The sequence below is a fragment of the Anguilla anguilla genome, chromosome 16 (assembly GCF_013347855.1).
Source record: "Anguilla anguilla isolate fAngAng1 chromosome 16, fAngAng1.pri, whole genome shotgun sequence".
Lineage (NCBI taxonomy): Eukaryota > Metazoa > Chordata > Actinopteri > Anguilliformes > Anguillidae > Anguilla > Anguilla anguilla.
Genome location: NC_049216.1, coordinates 4867169 through 4894224, shown reverse-complemented (window position 1 = coordinate 4894224; position 27056 = coordinate 4867169). Strand labels below are relative to the sequence as shown.

General features: G+C 39.8%; 1 protein-coding gene across 1 annotated transcript in view; it reads left to right on the top strand.

Annotated features, from left to right (window-relative positions):
- LOC118215543 (mucin-2-like) overlaps nt 1-27056 on the top strand; it is a 161065-nt gene that overhangs the window by 76037 nt on the left and 57972 nt on the right. The gene's annotated exons all lie outside the window — the stretch shown is intronic.

Here is a 27056-nt window from a genome sequence, read left to right as displayed (position 1 = left end):
TTGTTGTTGAACTTGTGATTTCTGAAATTTGAGTTGTGGATGATGTTTCTATGATAGGACCAGTGGTTGTCTCTGTTGGTGGCTTTGTTGTTCCAGTCTCAATTTTCTCTGTTGTGGATGGTTTTTCAGTGGTTGTAGGAGCTGTCTGAGACGTTGTAGGTTTTACTTCTGTTGTTGTAGGTGGCACAATTGTTGTCTCCGTGCTAGTGGATGGTCTTGATGATGTCACAACAGGAGAAGTGGAAGTCTCAGGTGGTACTACTGGTGTAGTGACTTCTGCTTTTGTTGTTGAACTTGTGATTTCTGAAATTGGAGTTGTGGATGATGTTTCTATGATAGGACCAGTGGTTGTCTCTGTTGGTGGCTTTGTTGTTCCAGTCTCAATTTTCTCTGTTGTGGATGGTTTTTCAGTGGTTGTAGGAGCTGTCTGAGACGTTGTAGGTTTTACCTTCTGTTGTTGTAGGTGGCACAATTGTTGTCTCCGTGCTAGTGGATGGTCTTGATGATGTCACAACAGGAGAAGTGGAAGTCTCAGGTGGTACTACTGGTGTAGTGACTTCTGCTTTTGTTGTTGAACTTGTGATTTCTGAAATTGGAGTTGTGGATGATGTTTCTATGATAGGACCAGTGGTTGTCTCTGTTGGTGGCTTTGTTGTTCCAGTCTCAATTTTCTCTGTTGTGGATGGTTTTTCAGTGGTTGTAGGAGCTGTCTGAGACGTTGTAGGTTTTACTTCTGTTGTTGTAGGTGGCACAATTGTTGTCTCCGTGCTAGTGGATGGTCTTGATGATGTCACAACAGGAGAAGTGGAAGTCTCAGGTGGTACTACTGGTGTAGTGACTTCTGCTTTTGTTGTTGAACTTGTGATTTCTGAAATTGGAGTTGTGGATGATGTTTCTATGATAGGACCAGTGGTTGTCTCTGTTGGTGGCTTTGTTGTTTCAGTCTCAATTTTCTCTGTTGTGGATGGTTTTTCAGTGGTTGTAGGAGCTGTCTGAGACGTTGTAGGTTTTACTTCTGTTGTTGTAGGTGGCACAATTGTTGTCTCCGTGCTAGTGGATGGTCTTGATGATGTCACAACAGGAGAAGTGGAAGTCTCAGGTGGTACTACTGGTGTAGTGACTTCTGCTTTTGTTGTTGAACTTGTGATTTCTGAAATTGGAGTTGTGGATGATGTTTCTATGATAGGACCAGTGGTTGTCTCTGTTGGTGGCTTTGTTGTTTCAGTCTCAATTTTCTCTGTTGTGGATGGTTTTTCAGTGGTTGTAGGAGCTGTCTGAGACGTTGTAGGTTTTACCTCTGTTGTTGTAGGTGGCACAATTGTTGTCTCCGTGCTAGTGGATGGTCTTGATGATGTCACAACAGGAGAAGTGGATGTCTCAGGTGGTACTACTGGTGTAGTGACTTCTGCTTTTGTTGTTGAACTTGTGATTTCTGAAATTGGAGTTGTGGATGATGTTTCTATGATAGGACCAGTGGTTGTCTCTGTTGGTGGCTTTGTTGTTTCAGTCTCAATTTTCTCTGTTGTGGATGGTTTTTCAGTGGTTGTAGGAGCTGTCTGAGACGTTGTAGGTTTTACCTCTGTTGTTGTAGGTGGCACAATTGTTGTCTCTGTGCTAGTGGATGGTCTTGATGATGTCACAACAGGAGAAGTGGAAGTCTCAGGTGGTACTACTGGTGTAGTGACTTCTGCTTTTGTTGTTGAACTTGTGATTTCTGAAATTGGAGTTGTGGATGATGTTTCTATGATAGGACCAGTGGTTGTCTCTGTTGGTGGCTTTGTTGTTTCAGTCTCAATTTTCTCTGTTGTGGATGGTTTTTCAGTGGTTGTAGGAGCTGTCTGAGACGTTGTAGGTTTTACCTCTGTTGTTGTAGGTGGCACAATTGTTGTCTCCGTGCTAGTGGATGGTCTTGATGATGTCACAACAGGAGAAGTGGAAGTCTCAGGTGGTACTACTGGTGTAGTGACTTCTGCTTTTGTTGTTGAACTTGTGATTTCTGAAATTGGAGTTGTGGATGATGTTTCTATGATAGGACCAGTGGTTGTCTCTGTTGGTGGCTTTGTTGTTTCAGTCTCAATTTTCTCTGTTGTGGATGGTTTTTCAGTGGTTGTAGGAGCTGTCTGAGACGTTGTAGGTTTTACCTCTGTTGTTGTAGGTGGCACAATTGTTGTCTCCGTGCTAGTGGATGGTCTTGATGATGTCACAACAGGAGAAGTGGAAGTCTCAGGTGGTACTACTGGTGTAGTGACTTCTGCTTTTGTTGTTGAACTTGTGATTTCTGAAATTGGAGTTGTGGATGATGTTTCTATGATAGGACCAGTGGTTGTCTCTGTTGGTGGCTTTGTTGTTTCAGTCTCAATTTTCTCTGTTGTGGATGGTTTTTCAGTGGTTGTAGGAGCTGTCTGAGACGTTGTAGGTTTTACCTCTGTTGTTGTAGGTGGCACAATTGTTGTCTCCGTGCTAGTGGATGGTCTTGATGATGTCACAACAGGAGAAGTGGAAGTCTCAGGTGGTACTACTGGTGTAGTGACTTCTGCTTTTGTTGTTGAACTTGTGATTTCTGAAATTGGAGTTGTGGATGATGTTTCTATGATAGGACCAGTGGTTGTCTCTGTTGGTGGCTTTGTTGTTTCAGTCTCAATTTTCTCTGTTGTGGATGGTTTTTCAGTGGTTGTAGGAGCTGTCTGAGACGTTGTAGGTTTTACCTCTGTTGTTGTAGGTGGCACAATTGTTGTCTCCGTGCTAGTGGATGGTCTTGATGATGTCACAACAGGAGAAGTGGAAGTCTCAGGTGGTACTACTGGTGTAGTGACTTCTGCTTTTGTTGTTGAACTTGTGATTTCTGAAATTGGAGTTGTGGATGATGTTTCTATGATAGGACCAGTGGTTGTCTCTGTTGGTGGCTTTGTTGTTTCAGTCTCAATTTTCTCTGTTGTGGATGGTTTTTCAGTGGTTGTAGGAGCTGTCTGAGACGTTGTAGGTTTTACCTCTGTTGTTGTAGGTGGCACAATTGTTGTCTCCGTGCTAGTGGATGGTCTTGATGATGTCACAACAGGAGAAGTGGAAGTCTCAGGTGGTACTACTGGTGTAGTGACTTCTGCTTTTGTTGTTGAACTTGTGATTTCTGAAATTGGAGTTGTGGATGATGTTTCTATGATAGGACCAGTGGTTGTCTCTGTTGGTGGCTTTGTTGTTTCAGTCTCAATTCTCTCTGTTGTGGATGGTTTTTCAGTGGTTGTAGGAGCTGTCTGAGACGTTGTAGGTTTTACCTCTGTTGTTGTAGGTGGCACAATTGTTGTCTCCGTGCTAGTCGAGGGTCTTGATGATGTCACAACAGGAGAAGTGGTAGTCTTAGGTGGTATTACTGGAGTAGTGAATACTTCTTCTGTTGTTGAACTTGTGATTTCTGAAATTGGAGTTGTGGATGATGTTTCTATGATAGGGACAGTGGTTGTCTCCGTTGGTGGCTTTGTTGTTTCAGTCTGAATTTTCTCTGTTGTGGATTTCGGTTTTTCTGTCGTCAAAGGTGCTGTGGGAGATGGTGTGGGTTTGACTTCTGTTGACTCCGTTGGCCCTGGTGTGCTTTTTGTTTCCCCTGCTGTGGTCACTTTCTGTGGCGATGTTGAATATTTTGTTGTAGTTTCTTTTGGCAATGTGAATATGGGCAATGTTTGTGTTACTGGCTTGAAGGAAGTTTCCCTTCCTTCTTCTGTTGTTCCTGATGTCTTTTCCTCTGTTGTGGATGGTTTTTGAGTGGTTGTTGGACCTGTCTGAGACGTTGTAGGTTTTGCTTCTGTTGTTATAGGTGGCACAATTGTTGTCTCCGTGCTAGTCGAGGGTCTTGATGATGTCACAACAGGAGAAGTGGTAGTCTTAGGTGGTATTACTGGAGTAGTGAATACTTCTTCTGTTGTTGAACTTGTGATTTCTGAAATTGGAGTTGTGGATGATGTTTCTATGATAGGGGCAGTGGTTGTCTCCGTTGGTGGCTTTGTTGTTTCAGTCTGAATTTTCTCTGTTGTGGATATCAGTTTTTCTGTCGTCAAAGGTGCTGTGGGAGATGGTGTGGGTTTGACTTCTGTTGACCCCGTTGGCCCTGGTGTGCTTTTTGTTTCCCCTGCTGTGGTCACTGTCTGTGGCAATGTTGAATATTTTGTTGTAGTTTCTTCTGGCAATGTGAATATGGGCAATGTTTGTGTAACTGGCTTGAAGGAAGTTTCCCTTCCTTCTTCTGTTGTTCCTGATGTCACTCCTGAAAAGGAAGTTGCAAGATCTCTCATTACAATGTTTTTTGTGCGCACAGTCATACACATTCATACACCTGGCTTGTATACAGCTAATGTTCAGTTTACACTTTTGACATTATATCAGAAGTATTTGGGAGAGTAATTTGTATCCCAGTGTTGTCATTTCAAAATGACAAAATAATTATCTAATATGCTTTTATTTGAGATTCAAATAGTCACAAAAATTGACTGATGTGAAATATTCACAGCATGTTTAAAAGTTTGTTTTTGTTACTTAGGGTTGACAGTAGCACATGCCACTCATGGCTTAATTTCTGTTCAAAAATGAAATGTTTTACAATTTTTTCATGCTCTGGAAAAACTGGTTTTCTAATTTGGCTCTGTCATAAAATTCCCCTGTAGGGCTTGATTTACAAATATATTTAGCTGTTACAAACCTTTTAGCACAAGCAAAGCTTGTAACACAACCAACCTGGCACACCCATGTACAGTCCTATTTGGCATAAATCACCTAAACCTACCTGTTGTTGAGAAGACAAAGACTGTTGTCGGTGGTGCTGTGGTATATGTGGCGGTGCTTGTGGATTCTGTGGTCCTGGGTGACGTGGTTGGTACTACTGTGGTGGTGGTTGCACAATGATACATATCCCTCTCAATTGTTCCATTCTTTCCGCAGACAGCAGTGATACAACTGTCGTCACCATCGGTAGTGTTGTAAATGGTAACTCCATAAGGGTAATTATTTCCTTTGTATATGCAGTAACAGGCTGTGAAAATCAGAAAAGAGTTATATTTACTTGTCAGATACATTCAACCATGTGTTTCCTCACACCCCATCTTTTATTATTATAGTATTAATATAGTTTTATGAAATTTAGCTTCACCGTTGTCATCATGACTGCAGAGTACTCCAGTCATTGCACAGTAGCTGTAAGAAAAAAAGGAAATTGGTGCTTATCTTTTTCTTAAATTGTGTGTAAGACATTCTTTGGAGCACAGTAAATATTTAACTGGAGTTTTGAACAGTGTTGCCATCATTCCTTTGCTGAAGCACAGTATAATGTGTACTGAACAAGTGTGGCATTAGGAGATTTAAGGTTGGCATTTGCAACACACAGTACCCAGATTTGCTAGCTTATTTATCAGAGAACTATAGCTATCTATTTGGTTTCTTCAGTCTCTGGATTTTATCTTTCAGTGTATGTTTTGCAGGAATTATGTGTCAACGGAGAATCCCGTTCAGGGCAGGGCATTTTCAGTTGAAATACAGGATTACTGGTGATCCTAGCCCGGGCCGTGTTTGCTGATTGTCCAAAAAAAATGTGATCTTACCAGGTCTCACAGTTCTTTGTGGATGGGACACTCTGTCCATTGGTGTAGTGATTTCCCTCTTCATCATAGCAGCCACACTCTTCACTCGGCACACATTTCATTGTGTCTTCATCTAGGAATGGTTTGTCTGCAGGACACTTTGGATAGCAGCCTGAAAAGATAAAGTCTGTCAGGATAGATTCTTTGATCCACATTCAGTTAAAATTACTATGAGCAGTGCATGACCAGTTAGTTAACTGTAGAAGTTACGTATAGAGCTGCCATTTGTTTAGAACAACTGAACATAACCTTTTCAGCCCAATATGGTTATTTTAGCATGTTGCAAGATTTCCTAAAGGGCTATTTCTGCCCACCAAACAGTGAGGTCCTTTAAGGCAGAATTAGAAAGCAAACATTAATATAAAATTGATTATGTGAAATGTGTAAAACCCTATATAGTGTGAAAGTTTCTCCTTCACTAGTATTATTACATTAAAGCCTTCCACCAAATCCCAGACAATGTTCAGTCGGTAATAAATCATAGTATGTCGTAACATTTTACTCTTGCAATGCAGCATGTGTGGACACAGGTTCATTTAGCTCCATTTAAGTAAAAAATGTTAGGAACATTGACTTTCAAATTTTTTTTTTTTTTAAATAAAATTTCTTTATTTCAATTCTACAGTTACAAAACAGGGTGAAGCCGCTTCAAATCCCTCCACCAACTCCCCTCCCCCTTCAATCAAAACCCCTGGCTTCCCCCCACCCCTGCCCACCCATGTTATCCCCCCCACCCCACCCCCCCAAAAAATAAAATAAAATAAAATAATAATAATAATAATAATAATAATAATAATAATAATAATAATAATAATTGGATCGACCAACAGACAGACAGGCAGACAGATAGACAGCCAGGTAGACAGACAAATTGACAGGTAGACAGGCAGACAGATAGACAGGCAGGCAGACAAACAAATTGACAGACAGACAGGCAGACAGACAGACAGACAGACAGGTGATCAATAGACTGAGAACTGGATATTTGCAAACAAGAGTGGGATCAGGTTATACTGGAGAGGGTAGCTAGCCATGACTTCTGACATTTAGATAGGAGAGAAATGAGATAGAGGTAGTGCAATAGTGGAGAGGGAAGAAGAAGGAAAATAAAAAACAGAAACAAAATAATAATAATAATAATAATAATAATAATAATAACAACAACAACAACAACAACAACAATAATAATAATAATAATAATAATATAATAATAATAACAATAGTAATCATAATAATAATGACAATAGTAATAGCAGCAATAATAATAATAATAATAATGACACTAGTTGCTGGGAGATGGATAAGTCAAATAAATCAAGTTATGGAGGGGTATAAGTATTTCTGTGGATGTGTTTTGACCATTGCTGATGGTGATAACAATAGAAACAACAATAATAATAATAATAATAATAATAATGGAGAGAAAAAAAACAGAAACAATTGACTTTCAATTTAAAAAATGAATGTTATTTGTTTCTTTTTGTACCCCAAGGATATGGAAAAAGAAGATACAGCTGGGGTTCTGCTTTAAAATTTCCTTGAAATAGCAAGAGTAACAAAAGTGAATGTCTTTATTGGCAAAAATGAGACATTCTTGTTGAGGCAGCAGTGCATTTATAATTACATCCATAATGATATAACCTCTTAAATGATCTCCTTTTCATTAGATACTTGCTAACATGCTAAAGTTCCTAATCAGCCACACAAACTATAGCATCAATAGCTGAGTAAAATGAAGTATGGTTTTAAAATTGGAGTGCAACTACAAATTGTGTAAAGAACTAGAGGAAATAAATGTTACCCGTGATAACTGGAAACAGATTAGGGGGGAAACTATTACCTTCAAGGGCAGGAATCTGTTTTGAGCAAATCCCTGAAGGATTCCTGCAGGTTTTAACGCAGGGGGCTCCACAGGGCTTGTAGTGCCATTCACAATCATCAGGGCCATTGTAGTAATCACAGAACAGAGCTACATGGGATAGAAACAAATCAGTCGTATACATCCACATATTCGTGTGGTCAACAGCTTGTCACTTTTCCAGTGGAATTTTTAAATTAAAACTATATGTAACTGTGGTACATATATGTATAAATCACATTCTCAAGAGTAAACATGGTAATCTAGAGCCAAAGCACATTTGCAAAGACAAATTTGCCCAGTTTGCCCAGTAAGATGGTGACATGGCACATTAACGTCAAGTGATGCTCTGATGCATCAATGGCTCAGCTTGCTCTGAATGTACCACAGTGCAAGCTGCAAGGTTACTTTACATTATGGTATTTCTCATGTTGCTCCTCTGATTGCCATTTGTCTCTATGCTGTGATGTTTGGAAGAGTTTTTCATGCACTTGTTGGTTGGGGCCAAATGTTCTATTGGCCTTGGGGCCCAGAACCAATTTAAACTAGCCGTGAGTGGTTTTATAATTAAATGTGGTACTGGACAAGATAGGCTGTATTGCATTTTCAGTTTTTGTGAATGAGAGAACAACAGATCACAGTTGTTGTGAACCCAGGTTGCTGCTCAGGGTCATATGAACACATTTTCATTGCGGCACAGGGCTTTTGCTTGTGTGGTTTGCTGTGACTCACGGCAGATTTGGGGAGTTCTCCAGGCGACGCAGACTCCAGCTTCGTTGCAGGCCTGCGCGTAAGACGCCACAGCCGTGCAGAAGCACTCACAGTCTCCCCCGCTGTCACACGCGCACGAGTCGCTCACGCACGCATCGTAGTACTGCCCAGGGTCCACCTTTCCAGAACAGTAAAGATTTTCTGCTTCAGCAAATCACATTTTTCCATTTACATGCATTTTATACCATCAGAATTACTTTCAAAAGTATAGGAACATATTTAGAAAATACATTTTTCATTGTACTCACATGGAAGTCACTGTATAACCACAAGTGAATAACGCCAGATGCTAGAGTTTAAATCTAAATTAAGAACCAGTCTAGGCGCGACCACTAAGCCATGGTATGACAAGGATAGATACAAACATGCTAAAATATTTCTAATTTTCAAATACCTAAAAACAACTGTATGTCTACAAACCACAATCAAAAACAGTGGAGGCCTAGATTGCTTTGCTGGTGACACAGAGCTTTAACAATACGAAAGTAGCAACCCATATATGCAATACATCCATGAAAAAAAACATTTCAAATGCAGTATATATATTTTTGAATGCTGCCTATCCCTGGAGTACGGTAACCGTGGTATGTGGCCGTTGTACCTGTGAGTGGCAAGTGCTGAACACATTGCTGTTGATGATGCTACACTGCTTCTGGGCCCAGGCTTGTCTGTAAGGGTTTGATGTGCAGGGGTCTTTTATGAGCTCTGCATCGGGGCAGGTGGGAGCCACCTTCCAGCTGTTTCCAAAATCCACAGCGTTTGCTACCGGTGACTGGCTCCTGGTGGTGAAGTCGTTGTTTCCGTTGCCATCGTAGTTTCCACACAGACCACAAACACGACCCTGGAGAAGAGATTAAATGCACACATGCATCTTTGGCCTGGAGCACTGCAATGCTAAGTGTACACGCGTGCGTCTGGCCTAGCAGCTATTTTGTCGTGGTCTTCCTAAGAGTGACAGCGACAAAATTTAGTGAGTGTTCGTAATTTTTAACATGGATATTCCCCAGTAGGGCTGCTTTTTGCCAACAATGAGAATAATTATGTTTTCCCCTTAACTTTTGTATAAATAAAAGTGGACACCTGGAAACGCATTGATATACTGTATCAAAGAAAGTAATTACCCTGTGCGGTGCACACACAGGCATGCAAACATGTCATTGCATAGTGATGCCCCAATACATCATCATATTTTGCATATTTAAGTTGCTTTGGTGACAAATTGATCAATCACTAATGTAATCACTTTCCATGAAAAATACTTACCTCAAATGTTGGGGCAAGTTTGATGAACATGCTGGTCTTTCTGTCCCATATTAGGATTAGGCCATTGTTTGCCTCAACCACCAGGTATATCCCCATGGTTCTGATCTTGAATGGAATCTCACTGCCAGTCTCCCTCTGTATCACATGGTACTTTCCTTCAGCCAGTACCAGCTCATTACCCTGAAAAAGAAATGACAACCATGCTGACAACAATGGAAGCTGAAGGTTACTAGCTACAGTATCTATTTCTTCAACATTTGGGTTTGATTTTCCTTTCTGTTTGCAAGCGAGAATTTCAATAAATAAAGTGTTTAATAAATGTTTTATTGACATTTGCAAACTTGAGGCACAAATTTCTACCAGCAGCTATAAATTAGGCCACATCACTAATTACTATCTTTGTGGTGTTTCACATTGTGATTGGATGGAAGATGGGTTAAACTAAAAAAACCAAAGGAACTTTAAAAGTGACTATCTAAGTCACTCATTAGCTGGTTACCTACTAACTGTTTACAGCAATTTTCTTTGATGCTTTATAAACATTACCAGACATATTATATTAACATGTCAGTCATGATAATATATGTAATGCCGATATGCACATGTTAAATAGAGTCAGTTTTGTAATTGTAATATCTTACTAAGTAGTTGTTTTGCACCTGACCCATTGTACAATGGCTTTTAGGTAGGCTTCTGGTTTAAATGTTCTGCTATTTTACTAACGTCAGACACACAGGCCTGCAGTACATACCTCCAGATAGAGCTTGATGGCCTTAGAACAGGTGGTGCCAGTGGTTCCGCAGGGTACGTTCTCAGTGACCACCCTGAAAGTTCCATTAATGCTCTTGCTGCAGTAATCCTGCAAAAGTTGCACATTTGGGTTCAAGTTCAGGAATATTCACATTTGTATAAGTGTGGTAGTGTTGCTCAGTAACTAGCTTCTGGCACTAGACCAAGGATTTGCAGATCTAAATTCTAGGTCAGGGCACAACATCAAGCTACTTAATTTGGATTGCAAAAGCAAATCTCCTAATAGATTTAAAGAGAAGAGTGACATTTATGGAGAGAATAGATATAACACATTATGCTTTCCCAAGCTACGTTTCTGTCTTGCTCATGAATATATTTCGCTGTCAGTTTGCAGTTTGTCATTTATTATAAAATGTACCTGAGTGAGGGTATATTCACACCCTCCACTGAATCTGAACCTTTTCTCATCAAAGGTGATGTAATTGCCATCTCCATATATGGCACAGGTCCCATGGCACTCATTAGATGTACACTCCCATTTGCTTTTCTTACAGGTGCTGAAACGATAACAGTAACAAAATACAGGGATGAGATCTTTCCTGATTGGTCAGAAATGCTTGTTTTCAGCACCTATTTGTCCCAAGGGCCAAAAGTATTTGGCTTTTTTTTTTCTTTTGCTTAGCATACTCTTCTGCTAACAGCTGTCCATCCATCCATCCATTATCTATACCCGGGGTCAGGATTGCAGGGGGTGCTGGCACCTTTCCCAGTGTGCATTGGTCAAGAGGCAGGATGCTGACAGCTGTCAGAGAGTTCCTAAACTCTGAGTCACATCCCTGAAATTAGGATAATATGCATTTCAAAGGAGCATCGATTTATAAAATTATGTGCAGATCAGACTTACCATTTGTTGCAGGAAACTTTAATTTTGGACCCAGGCTGGTATGGAACACCATTGTGGATACAGGGGCAAGTTTCCTCTTTTACACAGCCCCCCATCCCATCAGCCACCAGTCCTTCAGGACATACGCAGCCTGAAATGCACTCCGTACTGACCTGTGGTGGAAAATCGCATCACAAAATCATCACAATCACTTGTGCACCTGTAAAACACTTTAATTTCATGGTTTTCCATGTGTAATTGAACATTTTACTGCTATCAGCGTAACCACTGCTGTATGTCCACTCTCTAATCCCGTCTGAATACACAAAAATGGTAAATTATAAATCTGGACTGATTGGCTTGCTAACTAGTACAGATTACAGGTTGAATAAGCATTGTCAGGCTATCATATGCTGCTTTTCTCAACATTTCAAGCAATTGAATGTGTTCTGTGAAACTGATTATTCATCAGCATCAGTTTAGGGCAAGTACAGAGCAGATCAGCTCAGCGATATTTATGGACAGGTTAGGGTAATAGTTTGGGCAAAGTACCCTGCAGAGTATAAAGTTAATGGGTGAACCTTTTAAATAATTAAAGCATTTTAATTATATTATTATTCATTTATCATTATCGAGTGACTTACAGTATGAACTGAATGTGGAAGATAAGTAGCTGAAGCTGTAAGTGCTGCTGGGTAGTCTGTAGGAGGTAAGTGAATAACTCACGCACTCCATGTTGAGTGTATTGTACTGTAAATGATGCTGGGTGGTGTGTAGGAAGGTAAGTGAGTAACTCACGCACTCCATGTTGAGTGTATTGTACTGTAAATGATGCTGGGTGTTCTGTTGGAAGGTAAGTGAGTAACTCACACACTCCATGTTGAGTGTGTTATACTGTAATGCTGCTGGATGGTCTATAGCTGCTGGGTGGTCTGTTTGAAGGTAAGTGAGTAACTCACACACTCCATGTTGAATGTATTGTACTGTAAATGATGCTGGGTGGTGTGTAGGAAGGTAAGTGAGTAACTCACACACTCCATGTTGAGTGTATTGTACTGTAAATGCTGCTGGGTGGTCTATAGCTGCTGGGTGGTCTGTAGGAAGGTAAGTGAGTAACTCACACACTCCATGTTGAGTGTATTGTACTGTAAATGCTGCTGGGTGGTCTATAGCTGCTTGGTGGTCTGTAAGAAGGCAAGTGCGTAACTCACACACTCCATGTTGAGTGCACTGCAGCTCCTCTGGCACTCAGACCCTTTGGTCCCTGATTTGGTCCCCTCGCAGTTGAATAACACCATGGGTGAGACGCAGGTGGCTGTGGGAGATGCAGAAAGGGCTTTATATTTCCTGTTTATTTCTGTGTTACTGTTTATTTCCTGCTTCTAAAATAATGCTTGGCCCTTTCCCTTTCAGTTGAAATAGAACTGTAAAAATGGATTTATTGTTTACAATTCTATTAACCTATAATTTTATTGTGTCAATTTCAGTGTGTTTAGCTGAAGTTTAAACCTCAGAACTGCTGTACAACCGGAACAGCTAATCCTTATTTCATTGATTTAGAAAAGATGCTCCAGTTGCACTGCAGTTCTGTGGCCTAGTGGTTTAAAGCAATGGTTAAAACTCCAGCTCAGCACACTGCAATTGACCCAACGGTGTCCAGCACAAAAAGTCAAAATAAACTTATCTTGTGATCTGGTTTTCAGTGTTAAGTGCTCGTGCTGTCTTGACTAATTAACTTCTGGTTTTGTACGCATGTCCACATTTTTACATCTATGCCATTGAATTTATGTCTTTATATTCAGTATGTGGCTGAATTCACAGTCAGATGTTTTAGATACAGAATGTACTGTATTTAATCGAAATTGAATTGAAATTGATATCAGATAAAAATTGAGATTGAAATTAGAGACTGAGATTCAATTATACTTACTTTGTATCAGTTCTTCAGCCCCAAAGCAACTCAGAGATCCTTTGCTGCAAGTGCTGCAAAATGGAGACAGTGTACGATTGGCAAAACAAAAACAAATATTGCAATGCACTGAGAACAAGTGTGAACTATTTCTTCATTGAGCTGCTTTTCATTGAATTTAATAATATTAATAATTTATGATCCAATTTATGATGCACGGAATGTCTTCTGCTTCTCTCTGCAGAATAAACATTGTGGTCACTTAGACAGAAAGTGATCTATCATGGGCTTTTATCATCTGGAATATATACTGAATTGTATTATATGTGCTGTTTGTTGTGTGTAATTGTTGCTTTTTTATTGTAAACCAAGAGCTTAAATAAAATTTCCCTCATGTATAATCAACAAGAAAGATTAGTATTATACAATACAGTCGGTATTTAAGGATTATCAGGAACAAACAGAGACTCTACTGTCACTAACATGCATAGAGAAACTCTACTGTCCCTAACACAGACACAGAAACCCTACTGTCACTAACACACAGCAAAGGCCTTACCATGTAGCCCCGTTCTTGATGATTGTCTCTCCTGCTTCAACCTCCACCCCCTTGTGGTAACAGGGACAGCTTGTGGCAGGGACACATTGGTTTTCTTGGTTCATGTAGGTTCCCTCTTCACAACCGCAGCCGTCCACAGGTAAGAAGTCTACCTGGCAGGTGTAGTCAGGCTCACTGAGAGAGCGGCAGGTGCGCTTGCAGCAGGTCATGCTGTCCTGAAACACCATTGAGCTTGGGCAGCTGGTGTATTTATCTGAGAAAAGGAAAAGATAGAAAACCCCATTTTAGTATCGCTTAGCCTGATCTGCCCTGCTTCTCTTTGTCTGATGAAGTTTGACCTACTGCAGAAATGATTTCTCCATCCTTTGAGTATGATGCCTTTGACGGCACAAGCATGGACGTAGGAAGTGATTGCAGCACACATGCAGTCTTCGCTCTTCTCGCAGTTGCAGCTGTCATGCATGCATTGCTGAGGGGAAGAGGGAGTCCGCCATCAAAAATAGCTCTCTGACAAATGTGTTATGTGGGACTGAAATTCTCCGGCTGGGATAATGATCATGACCTCTTCAGAAATTAAGGCATTTAAATAATTATGTGTGTAATGACTTACCATTTTGTACTTGTCTGGGTTTATCTCAGAATGGCACCGGGAAAATGGTCCCTTTGATTCTGTCAGGAAGGAGCACCAGTGCGTGGCATATCGCTCTGTGGAAAGGTGAGACACAAATGCATAAAAATATGGAACTACATTTCCTTTCTTTGGTAAAATATCATCATACTACTTTAAAATATCATGTTATATACATGCCAAACACATACTTCCTTTCCCTAAAGTGACAAATGTGAGAATGAAGGACAGAAGTAGGGTTCCAGAAGAGCTGTGGTGTTCATGTTGTCCTAGTCATGGAGTCACTATTATAGTGTATATGTTGTCATAGTCATGGAGTCACTATTATAGTGTACATGTTGTCCTAGTCATGGAGTCACTATTATAGTGTACATGTTGTCCTAGTCACGGAGTCACTATTATAGTGTACATGTTGTCCTAGTCATGGAGTCACTATTATAGTGTGCATGTTGTCCTAGTCACGGAGTCACTATTATAGTGTACATGTTGTCAGGATGTCAGAGTTGGCGTGCAGGTTGTCATTGTGATGGCGTCACAGCAGTAGTGTACAAACCATAGCCCAGGAGGCACAGTTGTACTGTACATGATGTCATTGGGAGTTACAATAAATATTGTCACGGGGAGTCCTAGCTGTGGTGGTCGTAGCTGTAGTTTATATGCTTTCATAGTTACCATTCTCCACGCTAAGACTGCAGGGGTCCTCAGTGCTGCCCTTAATATCGGGGCAGCTGGACCTAGCCTTCCAGGTGTTGGCGAATGCTGCTGGGGTGCTCTCAACCAGTCCAGAAGTGACTTTGAAGTCGTCCGTTTCCATATTGTTAAAGTTTCCGCACAGACCTGAGGGAGGAAAGCACAAGGTACTGGGCATTTGTAAAAAAAAAAAAACCATTTCCCCAGCCAGCCATCCACTAGCCTCCAGTGAGGGTCATACATTTACGGTACTATGAGACTGACTGGGTTGACCCTCTCAGCATCAAAATTCTGTCTGTTTCTGGAGATATGCCAGGGATGATAATATAGAGATGATGGTGATATCACCTTTTGCTAGAAGCCAGAGAAGAGTTCCACTAGTCACGGGGTACATTGATAACACATAGAAAAATGCCAATGGTGATTGGGAATACCTACTGCCTATATTTCTTGGATACCATCAGGGATCTTGGAAGTATGGCAAAAATAGCTTGGAAGCTTGTGTATTGCTAATAAACCCATGATCAATTATGGCTTCCGACAAATCATGATCTGCTTTAGGTGGGCTACAAGTCGAGGTGGCAGTTCAGCCAATGCTTCCATCAACCTTTTACTCAGATTTGTTCGAACCAGACTGCAGTAAATCAATCTCACCTTTTCCAGAAAGAGCCTGCAATTGCGCTCAATGTATGTGAGAATTTCAGGAAATAACCAGGCAGCACCTTACAATAGTTTACCCATATTACCTGTAATTACCATTTTTCCAATAACATGCTATTGATAGATTTTGAATATATATAAAAAATTTGGTTTTGAAAATATCACCAGTAGTAAATTGTGTTAAATTTATTCTGAATAATAAAGTTATTGCGAGCACTTACCACAGGTTATCCCCTTGTTTGAGGGGTTTAAGGTGATGTAGGCCTGCATGACTGGAACCAGCTGGATCCTCAGCTGGAGCCCGTACCTGGTGTCGGCAATGATGTAGAATGTGGATGGCTTGAAGATGGTGACCTGATCTGCAATGTAAATGATTCTGTTAGAATACATCCATTTCTGTTCATTACTAGCTGACATAAAGCAGAAATACGGCAACAGCCTACCTGTAGAAAGTGGCAGTGGAGCTACTAAACTATTTACAGAGACAGCTCCGTTTGGCTGGATGGAGATGATCTGTGGGATGGAGAGGAAGTGAGTAGGGAGACATTTAACATTCTACAACAGCTGCCTTAAAAATATGTCCTGGCTGGTACACCAATGATGGATATGGTGGCCAGTAGTCGCCACTGGATGCCAACCCTGGTGCGTTGTTGCATTTGATCTAATAATCTAATACGCTAACTATTGCTAATCAATCAGCAGCTGGGTCACAAGACCCAAAGAGGTTTAAAAAAAAAAAAATATACAAATTTCAGTCTTTACTTAAATGACGCCTAAAAGGATGCAGAGGAAGGAATTACTTACAGTATCTAGGACTCGGATGCTCACAGCCTTCAGACAGGTCTCTGTGTCGCTTAGGCCACATTTTTCTAAGTCTGCCAGAACTGTGAAATTGTTTCCTTCGCGTTGCTAAGGGAAAAGGATGACAGTGGACAGTGACTCGTGTGTTGTTTTAAAGGAAATGGAATTGTTTTCTTTACCCTTCATCAGAAGCAAAGCCCCCTCTCCCAAAAGTGACATTTCACAAACTCTTATTTTTCGAAAGACAATTCACGCATTCCACAGTTAAAATTTTTTTTTTTTTTTTACAGATTGCCTCAATCACATCCATCCATCCATCCATTATCTATACCCGCTTATCCTGGGCTGAGGCCTTCTTTCTCTCTCTCTCTCTTTCTCTCTCTCACTCTGTCTGTCTATATAAAGGAGGATGCAGGACACAATGTAACAGTAACTTTTTTTTAAAGTAATTTTTTAATAACTAAATTTCAGCATTCGGCCTGGAAGTAACGTACCTTACTGCAGCATCAGAGTGTATGATTTGCAGAGTGTGTGCTGTTTATGGAACTTGACCCTAACCATGCCTTTGACATGTAAAATATAATGATGTCAGAATCACAGACTCTATGGGCACTAACCTTGACCAGGAAGTAGGAGCACTGCCCATTAATGCTGTAGGCTTTTCCGTCGAAAGTGGTGATATGTGACCCACCCTCTACAGAACAGGTTCCAGGGCATTCCAGTTCCTCACAGCTCCACTCACCCCCAGAACATGTACTGGACAAAACAGCTTGTATTTTAGTTAATTATCACTAGGTCACAATGCTTCACAATGCTTACCTGAATAAAACTGTGGATGCTAGCTTTTGTTCTGGCCTTGTACTATGACACCTGATTCAACTAGGATCCAAAACTGACAGTCTTATTACTTCAAAGATTTGGTTCAAAACACTGTAACAGAAGTGTTTTCATGTTTCTTATAATCATATGTCATATTCTTAAGCCAGATTTTTTGTTTATTGTATTTTGTGTTCTGTGTATATACTTATTTATTGTAGGTTGCCTCTTGGCCAGGACACCCTTGCAAAAGAGATATTAATCTCATGAGGACTTCAGTTAAAATAAGGTACAGTATGCAAACAATAATAACCATTGTCTTTAATACAGATCAAACATTAGTTGAATCAGATGCTTTAGTGCTGAGTTTTTTGGGTAAGAAAAATGAGGTTGATGGAAAAGTGCAAGTGATTGAAAATGAATACTGGGAAAAACTAAAATAATGCCAGAAATAATGGACACACTTAACTTACAGTAACACTGCGGTTGATTTTGACATTTCACAGAGCATTTCACTCACCAAGTCCTGCAATTAGTTTTGTAAGATTCTCCTGAACCGTATGTTCCTCCATTATAGGTACAAGAGCACTGCTCTACTTTGATACAGCCAGACCGCTTGATGTCATCAAAAACAGTCCCTGAAAGATAAAGATTTTTAACATTTAGCATTGCTAACTCCGAAACTGCAAACCTAATTATGCCTGCAGCTACAGAAGAGCACTTAAATTTTTCTGCACCTCTGAATGCACATAATGTGTTTATGGCAGATATATTTTCATAATGCACTAAATGTCTTTTTTGTCATTTAGTGCATTCAGTTTCAGTGCAATGAATGACATTTCTTTTTGTAAAGTGAGAACTCAGGCATTAAACTCATGAGAGGTAATCATCAGTTGCTTTAAAACTACTTTTGAAAGCAGTAGCTATTGGTCATTACTCATAATTGAACCTCGTCCATCACCCTCATAAACTTGGGGTATGATGAGCCTCACCATGTTAACACTTTTATATGAGGTAAGCCCACCCAACTCACAGGATGTGTTTTGCTAACAAAGCAGAGGTCAGTTATAATAAATCATGATTTCTTGCACTGAGGTGGCAATTCAAACCAGAAAGTTCTCTGGTGGTCCATCAGCAAATAACTTGATACTGGCTAAAGCCTGTTAGAAGCAAACAGGTAGCATGACTTCTAGTAGAAACCATTCTCAAGCAAATTGCCCATTCCAGACTCTGGAGCGATAGAGACTACTGAACATGGGAGCATTTACCAGGTGGGCAGAAGCAGCCGTCAGTACAGTGCTGGTCACACATCTGGCTTCTCTGTGGGTTAGAGCAAGTGTCGATGCACGGGGTTCCACACTCCTGGTACTCCATGTTAAAGGGACAGGATTTGCCTGTGTGCCACAGTGAAGCCAGTCAGCCATGACAAGATTGAAATCAAAAGGTATCATCAACCTCTTTCGCAGTATGTTTACACAGTCAATGTACATATACTCTGAAAATAAGACCCCAGCGTATTTACGAAAGATTTTTCTTGCATGAAATGTATGTTGTTTTATACATCTGTGGAATGCATTATAAAATTATAGGGTATGTAAAAAATATGCTACTAAATATTAATCCAGTTTTATTTTTTCACACTGATGTTGGCTAGGTTTATCTTATAACATATATTTTGTTCATATTAAATACTTGATATGTAATAGATGAAACATTTTCATCAGTGTTTTTGAGGAAGATATAATGTCACTTGGATTGTTGTGTGCGCGTTGGAGGAAAGTGGAGAGCCACGTACTGCAGAATTGCTGGGTCCTCCACTGCTGTGGCTGTCCACCAGCGTGTACGCACTGTCGCGAGTACTCCGAGATGGTGTTACACAGGCAAAAAGAGCTGCTGCTCTCGTTGCAGTTGCACATGTCAGAAACGCAGGCTTTCATTAGGTAATCGCTGGCCACCAGGTCCTGGCAACTGCTGAAGGCCTCTTGGGACATTAGCTTCTCGCAAGCCTCTTGCTGCAATGATAACCGCCCAGGGATGTTCAAGGTATAATACAATACAATTACCCCCCCCAAAAAAAAGTAAATAAAATTTTTTGCGACTAACATTCCAGTAACATATAGCTGCGTAACTATTTTTCACAATTTGGGGAAGGTCCTTTCCAGTTTCAGCATGACAATGCCAGGGCACATGGGTAGGTCCATAGAGAAATGGTTTAGGTGAGAACAGTGTGGAAGGACTTGAGTGGCCTGCAGAGAGCCATGACCTCAACCCCATCCAAAATCGTTGGGATTAGTTGGAAATCCAGCTTTGAGGCAGGCCTAATTGTCCAATCAGTGCCCGCCCTCACTAATGCTCATCTGGCTGAATGGAAGCAAATCCCTGCAGCTATGCTCCAACATCTAGTATCAAGCCTTCCCAAAAGAGTGCAGGTTCTAATAGCAGCAAAGTGTGGACCAACTCCATATTAATGTCCATAGTTTTGGATGAGATGTTGAATGTCAGTTGTCCACATACATTTGGCCATGTAGTGTACATAAATGCAAATGCATAATTAAAATGCATGTATTTGAAATGCTGCCCATTCTATAACAGACAGGACAAATCCCAAGACTGAATGAGCGATCAAATGCTCTTATGACTGGTCAGACGTGTTGCTGTGTGAAATGAATGGATGTAAAAAACTGAAAATCTATCAAATGGTAAATGGACTGCATTTATATAGCGCTTTTATCCAAAGCGCTTTACAATTGATGCCTCTCATTCGCCAGAGCAGTTGGGGCTTAGGTGTCTTGCTCAAGGACACTTCGACACGCCCAGGGTGGGGTTTAAACCGGCAACCCTCCGACTGCCAGACAATCGCTCTTACCTCCTGAGCTATATACGCCCTATCATACTCTTGTACTGCACCAGGTGCAGGTTCTTACCAGCTCCACAGTGTTGCAGCTCTTTTCAGGCAACGGTGCAGGTTCTTCACAGTTTTCTGTGGGGCTGTCCATCCTCCAGATGTTAGCAAAGTTAATAGCAGATAATTTTGCACCTGTAAGTCATGAGAAGTTTGGAGGTTAAGCTCTGAATATATATTTTAAAAATTACACCCAGATATACATAGAATAAAATGTTAGTTCTGTCTCTCTTCACAGTTTTTTTTAGCTGCAAGCATTGGTGAATTTCACAGAGGTTCAGCAAAAATTTACCATCTTTATAGAACTCATCGTAGGTCTGCACCCCGTTAAAGTCACCGCAGAGCCCACACGTCTGGTTTCTGAATTTGTTGTCCATTTCCATCTAGAACAACATGAGAAATGTGACTTAAACAAAAATCTGAGAGTTCAGAGTTGTATTGTTTATCTTAGGAAACAGAAAATATTCCCTGGAACACAAGCATTATATACAAAACCATGACCACATTTTTCTAATTTTACATTACATTATTACATTATTTTTTATTTTGGTGCTTTAAACAATTATGATTATATCATTTTCATATTATATACAAATATTTAAAAGTTTATAAAAATGAATCCTTACATTCTTTTTACTGTGTACTTTGGATATTTGATGATATAGACTATTTTAATTTGTAAATGTGATCAAATAATGGCCATTTCAGCCAGAGGCATGCTTAACCACAGAAATTGCCAGTTCATGCATTAGTTTGCCAACAGGACCTTTGACAAAATCATGCACACATTCACAAATATCCCTGGGCAGGTATGTGTTTATCAAATCAATTGTCAAGGTTTGTCTTTCCTAAAATGGATTATTTGTTTATACTTAACATAATGTACATACAGTACACAAGGAACAATCCATTGTGGTTTCAAGATCCTGCTCTCTATTGGTGGAAAACAGCCAGTGGGAATTATAAAAGAGAAACATTACTGCTTCAGTGAAGTAAGATTAGTAAGTCATGCTAATACACACGAGTATGACTGCGCACAGGAAAGCATGCCAATATGCATTCACAGCATGTACTACATGCCTTATAAAGGACACTGCACACACTGATCTTCTTGTGCTTCTCATATATGTAGGATTAACGGGTCTGTGCTTTACGTTTCCGGTTGGCTTGAAGATGCCAGGCTTAGAGACTGAATTGGATATGACCCTCTCTGAAGAACAGGCCGCTGCTTTTCTTGGTTGAGACAAGCAGAGCAATATCTACCTTCTGTATCTCCATGCCAACCATATTCTAGGAGAAATCCCCCTCCTGGTCAGTTGCAATCCAGCTGTTGCCTTCTCATTTAGCAGAAGATGGAGATCATCTTGTGGTCCAACATCAGCTACACAATTTGAAGCACTGCTGTCTAGTCTGTCTCTCTCAGCACATAGATAGAATGCTAGAATTTCTGCATCTTTTTGTTCTGAGATGTCAAACATGACAGTTTATGGACCAGGAGTGCTGCATGACTGCCTGAGAGACATCCACACTCCCATGTGTAGGGCGGGGTTTTGGTGGGATTCTCTGGGCTAGGGCCGAGTGTGGTAGGGTGTACTGTGGGTGAGGGGGTCAAAGGGAACTGGCACTCTCCTGGAACACCCTCCATATCAATACCCTGGAGCTAGAGACCAGTCACCTCTCACTACGAGACATCTCCCCAATATGCCATTTGCCTGTCTTTACAGGACATCTCCATAAAATATGAGTCACCAGTCCCTACAGGACATCTCCCCAAAATACCACCCACCTGTCTCTGTGGGACATCTCCCCAATATACAACCCATCTGTCTCTATGGGACATCTACCCAATGTACCATTCACCTGTCCCTACAGGACATCTACCCAATATACCACCCACCTGTCTCTACGGGACATCTACCCAATATACCATTCACCTGTTTCTATGGGATCTATTTCCAATCCTGCAGGGCTGATTGGTTCATTGGTGTCATTAAAAAAACGCAATAATGATTATCTTGTTGTTACTGAACTGGTGGAGAATAGGCTGACATCGGCTTCCTCAGAATGTGCCATTGAGATGATATATACACATATAGGCCTAGCAGCAGTATGTCCATAGGCAAGAAAAGTTCAAATAAAGTTAGAGCAGTTTTGAATCTATGTTACGATCATTACAAAACATGATGAGGACGATTTATAATATTTGGCTAAAATCGAGTAATAACAGATATAAGATTAAATAAGATGCTGTGTTCTCTGTGTGAATGGCAGCTGCCCAGCTAACGAATCACTCCTAATAGGTGTGTTCATAGATAAGTGTGTGCAGTGTACTTTCTAAGGTTTGTGACATGCTGTGTATGGGAATAAACAAACTACCATGTTCCTCTGGCAAACCTAGGCCTCAGAATAACACATTTGATTAAGCATGTTTAGACCCCCCAGTTTCAGTGTATTTTTACACGGCATCACAAGCATCATACCAAGAAGGAGTCATCCCTGTTCCATGTGGCAACCAGGCCCAGCTTGCATGTAATCTTAAGGTGCGACGGGGTTGGCTCAATAAGAACTCCAAGTTGGCTGTATGGCAAGATGACCCTGAAAGATATGGAAGTTGGTTAAACTCACAACACAAAATAAATATATATTTGGCATTTTACCAGTATAAGAGGCACATATCACACATACCAGTTAGGCATAGCTGGGATGCTGGCTCATTAGGCTTATTTTATAAGCACAATACTTGATATTTGGGTTAACATTTGAATATTGGAGCGTGTGTAAACATAGCCGTAGTTAGTTTAGAGTACTACCCAGATTAAAACTAACAGTGCTTAGCTCAGAGTTCAAGCTGCATTCCTGGCTCGCCCATTCGGGAGCTAAGGATACCTGTTTTCATGGTAATAAACTACTGCTATGTGAAATTGCTGTTGTCAAATGTATTGTTTTGATCCACATTCAAACAGTGAATAAAGGCATTCAATGAGTTATATTCAGAGTGGATCATAGGGGGCAATAGTAGCTATATGTGCCTTTTAAAGGTACATGTTGCACATATATCAGGAAGAAAGTTTTTGCACAATTTTGAGACATTGGCAATACATGGAATAGCTTTCCAGGAGGAAACTCTTTGGTTGTTGAATCCCATCCATGATGCCATGTTGGATTCGCTTAATTTGTCGATAAAAGACAATCCGAGATGGTATAAATGGCCTGTTCTCATAATTATTTGTAAGTTTAAGATTTCCCAGTTCTCACTCGTTATGGTTGACAAGGACTGAGTCCTTGGTGAGCTCCACCACTGTCCCGTCCAGCTTCATGGTGATCTTGCTGATGGTGGGCAGGCCGTCCACCACTTGCCTCCTCATCTGGATGTTGAACTCTTCGTAGTCGCTCTTGCACAGAGAGCTTAGGACAAAGTTACAGGTGGAGGGCACTTGGATGACATCCCCATCAAAAGTCTTGAAGTGGTAGTTTCCCCAAGTGCTGCAAACTCGGCCATTGTGAGTAGGGCTCACTCCTTGGGCCAGAGAAAATCATCATCATCATAAACGTGACATCACAGATTTTTAGCAGAACATTCCTTTAGGTAGTAAATGTCAGTAACAGACAGTAAGTTGTGGGAACACACTTCCAGATCTTACCTGAGATCACCGATAACTTAGTGATGGAAGAAGTCTTATACACGGACTGAGAAGAGGCTACAACACAATGAGGAAGAAGTTAGCTGCACTGTTTTTTCTTTCTACAACACAGCCAAAACTGTAACTCAAAACAGTAGCTTGGGCAATAATGCAAAGCCTTATTGTTTTATGAAATATTCATTTTTTTTGTATTCATAACTCACATTGTTGATCATCTGAACCAACTGTGGAGAGAAGCAGTGGAAAGAATTGTATTCATCATATTTTATATTACATATTCTCAATAAGTCACATTAAAAACATGTTTATTAACTCACATTAGTGAAATTAGCATGCTTTGAGATTTGCAGGTTTTTAAAAGTACATTTTGAAAAAGATTTTGAATTTAACTCACGATGTATATTCTACCTTATGACCTGAATTTATATTTAGCACGTACTGATGTTGTAAAACGTTCTTCCATAACAATACAAACACTTCATTTCCTATCAAGGGAATAATAATCTGGTTATTTTTGTAATTGTGGAGCTGTATCTTAAGCATTAATCGGGAGCAAATGTTAAAGCAGTTAACATTAGAGTTGCAAAAAGATGTACCGACCTGTCAGCCCAACAGACAGCAGTGTCCAGGCCAGGAGTCGTAAGAGTGTCCCCATTCTGCTGTGGGGATTGGAACGTTCTCAGGACTGGTGCAATGGAGTAACGTTTCCACTCAGACTCTGAGTTTTATACCCTGACTTTCTGAGGAGGGACCAAGGAAAGGTGGCATAGGTGGGGTTGGCAAGTAAATTTGAATATGTCAAGATGAATGGTGACTCTTTGTTTAATTAAGTGTATGTTCCCTCCTTAAACATTAACTTTAACAGCTTGTGTTGATAGATTTGTTCCATGTAAAAGATCTGCAAATTCTTTCTTTTTAAACTATTTACATATAAAATGTATCTCATTTAAATTTCTATCTGAATTAATATTTAAAGATTTATTTATTGTTAAGGTGTATCTTGTATTTATTACATTATCTTTCCAATAACACAGTCAGTGATGTCATAATAATAGTATGCTCTTATATGTTATAGTATCATATAATTGATATGATGATGATTATAATGATGATGATGATGATGATTATTGTTATTGTTATGATTATTATTATTATTATTATTAATATTAGTATTAGTATTATTGTTAATAACAACAATAATAATTATTATCATCTTTATCATCATCATGCATTTGTCATTCATTATAACAATAATAATAATAGGAAGAAGAAGAAGAAACAGAAGAGCATGTGGTAGGAATAATATAACCTTAAAATGTGAATAACAAAACGTAAGTAATAAAAAGAAATGTTAAAAACCTCACTGTGCAGCAGTATGAACATTATTACATTACACTACTGTACATGTTGCACAAAAAAGTTTTAAAAATGTGGCAATAGTTTTTAACTGTACGGTAAAAACTTCATAATGTAGTTGCTGCATTGCTCTGTATTTCCACGAGGCTTTGCAGCATGGGATTACTTCTATCTGTTGGCTGGGATTTTGTACAGGTATACCTTTTTTTCCCTTATAATTTGCAGGGTCTGGATTTCTGCCAGTTTCATATCTTCCCATTCTAAACTTTCACTTTTCTGTCTGACAGAACAGTATAACATATAAGACTTAATGTTTAAGCAGGGAACATATACTTAATTAAACATAGAATCACCATTCATCTTGACATATTTTTACAGTTTTCATGTCTCGTTTCAATTATCTTGGTGTATACTCAATTTTTCAAGCATACCTTTTCTTTACTGGAAAAAATAATGAGAACAAGTATAAAGTAGCTTCACAAAATTTGACCAAATAACCAATATCTAACTTGTATATCTGTAGAAGTAACGGTAATAATTTGTGTATACATGTAAAATCACTGTAGTATATTGTGCAAATCAAATAGTGCGAAAAATATCATCAAAAGTAGAAAAGTACTCGCAATACATTTGGTATTCTGTATTCACATATGATACTCTACTAAAGGCTTTAAAATAAAGTAAGAAATAAAAATGCCTTAGCCTCTAGGAAAATGCTGCAAGTAATTTGATCATTAATTTGAGTTATACAGTGTCGGTTAGGTGGGCTTGTTATGAGAAAGAAGCTACACAATTCTATTAAGTGTTGTTGTCATCACCATGGAATTAACATGAAATGCTCATTAACACGTCTTACCCTGTGTTGATTAACGCTACGGTGTGGGCTGTGTCACTCTTAGCGATGTCACTGTTTTCACTGTCATGCAGCCCTGACGCAGTTTCTCAGTTATTACGTCTGTATGTGAGATCCACAGTACCACTCCCCTTCTGTGCTCAGCAAGTTTGTCCACAAAGGAACAGTCAACCCATCAAGATTACAAGATTACATGAGACCATACTGGTATTAAAATAACACATGGAAAATGCATTTATTTGAATCTTTATTGCTAAAAGTGTTAACAGGAATGCCTGTTATCTTTCTGCATTGAAGTATGTATGCAAATCAAAATATTTTTAGATGGTAATTGTGACGCATAAAAATGAATTAAGAGGGGAATGTGGGCATCCCTTGACAAGGAAGGCACTTGATAACTGGGTGCCTGGTTCATAAGTGTGTTATAAGTTCTCATGGGATGTTAAGTGTGTGCAACAAGCACCATTGTACTAAACCCGTATCATGGTATTGACACAAGGCTACACTGAAATAAGCCAGCTGTGGTACATAGGCTTTGGCATGGTTCACATCAGGATCTGACGTCAATACTGGGTATGTACTCATCCTTTATATTTGAATACTATAATACTTTGCACGATGCTATGTACATTTTGCAATGTGTATATATATTACAAGTAAAACAGAAATACTTAATAGTCAGTTTAGTCTTGGGGTTCCTTGGAATTCTGTCTGACTGGATTACAATGAAAGGGTGAGGTAATTTCAACCTATCTCTCATTGAATATCACTCTATTCTTATTCCATTGTCCAGTGTTTTTAAAAGTGTAGTGCACACCTAGCACATTAATCTCTGTTAAAGCTTCAATATCTTGAATACACATTAAACTCACACCGTAAAGCCTCTTTAACTGTTGCTCAAAGGAAGGTTGAGGTTGCTATTAGTTTTATTTGCCGTTGCCGTAGTGAGTCACCACACTCCTGGCTGATCCAGGAACTGCATCCTGATGAAGGGAATATGGGTTATGTATAAAGGCGATCTCCTGCAATGACAGGTTAGCCACAAGCCCACATGCACAGACTCACTCAGATCATGTGGCCATCTTTCCCACAGCCTAG